Source organism: Oncorhynchus gorbuscha, unplaced genomic scaffold, assembly GCF_021184085.1.
Source record: "Oncorhynchus gorbuscha isolate QuinsamMale2020 ecotype Even-year unplaced genomic scaffold, OgorEven_v1.0 Un_scaffold_383, whole genome shotgun sequence".
In the NCBI taxonomy this organism is placed as follows: domain Eukaryota; kingdom Metazoa; phylum Chordata; class Actinopteri; order Salmoniformes; family Salmonidae; genus Oncorhynchus; species Oncorhynchus gorbuscha.
The window spans coordinates 224,001-230,000 of NW_025745232.1; the positions used below are offsets into that span (position 1 = coordinate 224,001).

At 44.9% G+C, this 6,000-nt stretch overlaps 1 pseudogene; it reads right to left on the minus strand.

Annotated features, from left to right (window-relative positions):
• Positions 1–6,000, minus strand: part of LOC124018033 — a 142,546-nt pseudogene that overhangs the window by 82,164 nt on the left and 54,382 nt on the right.

Sequence of the window (6,000 nt, forward strand, 5' to 3'; positions counted from 1 at the left end):
TTTGAGAGAGAGAGAGAGAGAGAGAGAGAGAGAGAGAGAGAGAGAGAGAGAGAGAGAGAGAGAGAGAGAGAGAGAGAGAGAGAGAGAGAGAGAGAGAGAGAGAGAGACCCACTGGAACCTGATCCCTCAGATTGTCACAGGAGAGTTATGACAACTGCAACCAAAGTTTAATAAATATAACAAGTAAACAACTTGTACTGAGTATCACCTCACATCACTTAACCAACTCCTCCAAAACGGTCTGTGTTACTGAACACCTCTCATAAACATGGTTATAGAAAGGGCTGATATATGGAGGCTACAGTGCTGTGTGTGTGTGTGTGTGTGTGTGTGTGTGTGTGTGTGTGTGTGTGTGTGTGTGTGTGTGTGTGTGTGTGTGTGTGTGTGTGTGTGTGTGTGTGTGTGTGTGTGTGTGTGTGTGTGTGTGTGTGTGTATGTGTGTGTGAGTGTCTGTGTGTGTGTGTGTGTGTGTGTGTGTGTGTGTGTGTGTGTGTGTGTGTGTGTGTGTGTGTGTGTGTGTGTGTGTGTGTGTGTGTGAGTGTGTGTGTGTGTGTGTGTGTGTGTGTGTGTGTGTGTGTGTGTGTCTGTGTCTGTGTGTGTGTGTGTGTGTGTGTGTGTGTGTGTGTGTGTGTGTGTGTGTGTGTGTGTGTGTGTGTGTGTGTGTGTGTGTGTGTGTGTGTGTGTGTGTGAGTGTCTGTGTGTGTGTGTGTGAGAGAGAGAGGGAGCGTATTAAAAGAAGTAACAGTGTGTGTTTTGTCTCGTTAATCTCTCCTCCCAGCTAATCTGGTGGGCAGATTCTAACAGATCATCCTTCCCTCTCTGTTCTTCATATCCATCCCTCCCAGCTCCCTCTATCCCCACTTTCTCCCTTTCATTCAAACCAACTTCTCATCCCCTCTTTCATCCCCCTCCATCCTCACTCTGTCTATTATTCTAAATCTCTCTTCCCACTATTTCCCCCACTCTTATCAAAAATCAACTCAATGTGTGTTTCACCCAATACTCCACTATAATCAGTCTATACTACATTGTTGGCTGCACCTTATAACCAAGGCAGCACCTTCTCATTAAGGCAGCACCTTCTCACCAAGGCAGCACCTTCTCACTAAGGCAGCACCTTCTCACTAAGGCAGCACCTTCTCAATAAGGCAGCACCTTCTCACCAAGGCAGCACCTTCTCACTAAGGCAGCACCTTCTCACTAAGGCAGCACCTTCTCACTAAGGCAGCACCTTATAACCAAGGCAGCACCTTCTCACTAAGGCAGCACCTTCTCACTAAGGCAGCCCCTTCTCACCAAGGCAGCACCTTCTCACCAAGGCAGCACCTTTTCACTAAGGCAGCACCTTCTCACCAAGGCAGCACCTTCTCACCAAGGCAGCACCTTTTCACCAAGGCAGCACCTTTTCACTAAGGCAGCACCTTCTCACCAAGACAGCACTTTCTAACCAAGGCAGCACCTTCTAACTATGGCAGCACCTTCTCACCAAGGCAGCACCTTCTCACCAAGGCAGCACCTTCTCACCAAGGCAGCACCTTCTCACCAAGACAGCACTTTCTAACCAAGGCAGCACCTTCTAACTATGGCAGCACCTTCTCACCAAGGCAGCACCTTCTCACCAAGGCAGCACCTTCTCACCAAGGCAGCACCTTATCACCAAGGCAGCACCTTCTCACCAAGGCAGCACCTTCTCACCAAGGCAGCACCTTCTCACTAAGGCAGCACCTTTTCACCAAGGCAGCACCTTCTCACCAAGGCAGCACCTTCTCACCAAGGCAGCACCTTCTCACTAAGGCAGCACCTTCTCACTAAGGCAGCACCTTCTCACTAAGGCAGCACCTTCTCATTAAGGCAGCACCTTCTCACTAAGGCAGCACCTTATAACCAAGGCAGCACCTTCTCACTAAGGCAGCCCCTTCTCACCAAGGCAGCACCTTCTCACCAAGGCAGCACCTTCTCACTAAGGCAGCACCTTCTCACCAAGGCAGCACCTTCACACTAAGGCAGCACCTTCTCACTAAGGCAGCACCTTTTCACCAAGGCAGCACCTTCTCACCAAGGCAGCACCTTCTCACTAAGGCAGGACCTTTTCACTAAGGCAGCACCTTCTCACCAAGGCAGCACCTTTTCACTAAGGCAGCACCTTCTCACTAAGGCAGCACCTTCTCACCAAGGCAGCACCTTCACACCAAGGCAGCACCTTCTCACCAAGGCAGCACCTTCTCACTAAGGCAGCACCTTCTCACTAAGGCAGCACCTTTTCACTAAGGCAGCACCTTCTCACCAAGGTAGCACCTTTTCACTAAGGCAGCACCTTCTCACCAAGGCAGCACCTTTTCACTAAGGCAGCACCTCTCACCAAGGCAGCACCTTCTAACCAAGGCAGCACCTTCTAACTATGGCAGCACCTTCTCACCAAGGCAGCACCTTCTCACCAAGGCAGCACCTTTTCACTAAGGCAGCACCTTCTCACCAAGGCAGCACCTTCTAACCAAGGCAGCACCTTCTCACCAAGGCAGCACCTTCTCACCAAGGCAGCACCTTCTCACTAAGGCAACATTCTGGGTAAATGTACTTATATACGTAGAATCTATGCACACATGACTGTAAGTCGCTTTGGATAAAAGCGTCTGCTAAATGGCATATATATATATATATATATAAAGGTGATTCTGATGATGCCTTTCATCCTCTCTCTCTCTCTCTCTCTCTCTCTCTCTCTCTCTCTCTCTCTCTCTCTCTCTCTCTCTCTCTCTCTCTCTCTCTCTCTCTCTCTTCCAATAGGATGAGAGGAAAACAGAATAAAACACTCTGCAGTACAACTACATACAGCACAGACACACACACACACACACACACACACACACACACACACACACACACACACACACACACACACACACACACACACACACACACACACACACACACACACACACACACACACACACACACACACACACACACACACACACACACACACACACACACACACACACACACACACACACACACACACACACACACGTCTCAGTAGAACAGAGGATATTGTGTAACGTGTGTCGAACCACCACTGGTATAAATACGGTCTGACTAGAGATCTGATGTGTGTCTATTCTGGTTGCTCCGTTTCTATACGATAGAACTACATTAAAGTAGATGTGCTCTATGTTTTCCAGATAAGATTGCTGTTTGGAATCCTGATGAGCAGCGAGGAGCTCGAACCCCCTTTTTATTTTCCAAAAAAGAAAAGGACTTCAGAGTGTTTATCGAAAGGTTCTCCCCTGTTCACATCCAGAGCCTTCGGAAAGTATTCAAAAATGTATTGTAAATTAAATACATAAATATCTCATTTACATAAGTATTCACACCCCTTGACTCACTACACATGTTGTGTTACAGCCAGAATGTAACATGGATTAATAATGAAGTGAAAGTGAAAATAGTGAAAATCTGTTAAGAATTGTTTTTTAAACATTTTTGAAAATGTATTAAATACATAAATATCTCATTTACATAAGTATTGACACCCTTACAGCCTGAATGTAACATGGATTAATAATGACAAAGTGAAAATATGTTTACATTTTTTTTTTTTTTTTTAACATTTTTGAAAATTTATTAAATACACGAATATCTAATTTACATAAGTAGTCACACCCCTTGGGTCAATACATGTCAGAAACAAACGTTGGCAGAGACTTACAGCTGTGAGTCTTTTCTGGGTAAGTCTCGAAGAGCTGTGTTCACCTCCATTTTATAAATATTTGCCCGTTATTCTTGAAACAATTGTTCAAGTTCTGTCTGGTTGTTGATCTTTGCTAGACAGCCATTGTTAAATGTTGCCATAGTTACTTAAGTCAAAACTGTTCAAGTTCTGTCCGGTTGTTGCTCTTTGCTAGACAGCCATTGTTAAACGTTGCCATAGTTACTTAAGTCAAAACTGTAACTAGGCCATTCAGGAATATGTCTTGGTAAGCAACTCCGGTGTAGATTTGGGCCTTGTGTTGTAGGTTACTGTGTATGATATTATTATATTATCCACATGTATGATATTATGCACATGTTTGGCCTCCCGAGTGGCTCAGTGTGTTCCGTGTTTGGCCGTAATTGTAAATAAGAATTTGTTCTCAACTGACTTGCCTGGTTATATAAAGGTTAAATAAAAAAATAAAAATATTGCCCAGAGTGCTGTAAACTCATGTGGGATATATAATTACCCTGCTTTCGATAAAACTAATTAAGAGTCAAAGATTGCAAGTTCAAAGTTATCTACACTAAACGGCTTCTTCGGGCTGCCCCCTTAGGAGAACCCTTTGAATAACCTTTCTTGGTTCCAGGTAGAACCTTTTTTGGTTCCAAGTAGAACCTTTCTGAGTTCCATGTAGAAACCTCTGTGGAAAGGGTTTTACATGGAACTAAAAAGCACTCGACCCGGAACCAAAATGGGTTCTACCCGGAACCAAAAAGGGTTCTACCCGGAACTAAAAAGGGTTCTACCCGGAACTAAAAATGGTTCTACCTGGAACCAAAAAGGGTTCTACCCAGAACTAAAAATGGTTCTACCCCGAACTAAAAAGGGTTCTACCTGGAACTAAAAAGGGTTCTACCCGAACTAAAACGGGTTCTACCCGAACTAAAACGGGTTCTACTCGGAACTAAAATGGGTTCTACCTGGAACCAAAAATGGTTCTACCTGGAACCAAAAAGGGTTCTACCCGGAACTAAAAAAGGGGTTCTACCTGGAACTAAAAAGGGTTCTACCTGGAACTAAAATGGTTCGGGGACAGTCAATAAAACCCTTTTGGAACCCTTTTTTCCTAGGATTGTAGGGATAACTACCTACTGACAGTAAACGCTTCATAATTACATCTAATATACATGAACGAGCCAGTTCTCAACAAGACATGAATGATGCCTCTCGCCCAACTCTCTCAGCCAATTATCAACAAGACATGAATGATGCCTCTCGTCCAACTCTCTCAGCCAGTTATCAACAAGACATGAATGATGCCTCTCGTCCAACTCTCTCAGCCAGTTATCAACAAGACATGAATGATGCCTCTCGTCCAACTCTCTCAGCCAGTTATCAACAAGACATGAATGATGCCTCTCGTCCAACTCTCTCAGCCAATTATCAACAAGACATGAATGATGCCTCTCGTCCAACTCTCTCAGCCAGTTATCAACAAGACATGAATGATGCCTCTCGTCCAACTCTCTCAGCCAGTTATCAACAAGTCTTATTTGTCTCATCAACATCTAATCAAAATCCCGGATGTCGTCGGTAGTGTTCTGTACAGTAGCAGGCTTCTTAATATAATAACATTACCGTGGTGACAGTAGCCTAGTGGTTAGAGCGTTGGACTAGTAACCGGAAGGTTGCAAGTTCAAATCCCCTGAGCTGACAAGGTACAAATCTGTCTTTCTGCCCCTGAACAGGCAGTTAACCCACTGTTCCTAGACCAGTTAACCCACTGTTCCTAGACCAGTTAACCCACTGTTCCTAGACCAGTTAACCCACTGTTCCTAGACCAGTTAACCCACTGTTCCTAGACCAGTTAAACCACTGTTCCTAGACAAGTTAACCCACTGTTCCTAGACCAGTTAACCCACTGTTCCTAGACCAGTTAACCCACTGTTCCTAGACCAGTTAACCCACTGTTCCTAGACCAGTTAACCCACTGTTCCTAGGCCAGTTAACCCACTGTTCCTAGACCAGTTAACCCACTGTTCCTAGACCAGTTAACCCACTGTTCCTAGACCAGTTAACCCACTGTTCCTAGACCAGTTAACCCACTGTTCCTAGACCAGTTAACCCACTGTTCCTAGTCCGTCATTGAAAATAAGAATTTGTTCATCACTGACTTGCCTATTTAAATAAAGGTAAAATATCAATTAATTAATTAATTAATGTAACATCTACTCACGGATGTTGTCGGTGATCTCCTCCACGGTGTCCGTCTTCAGCAGGTTATCAGCCAGCATGAAAGCTCCAGC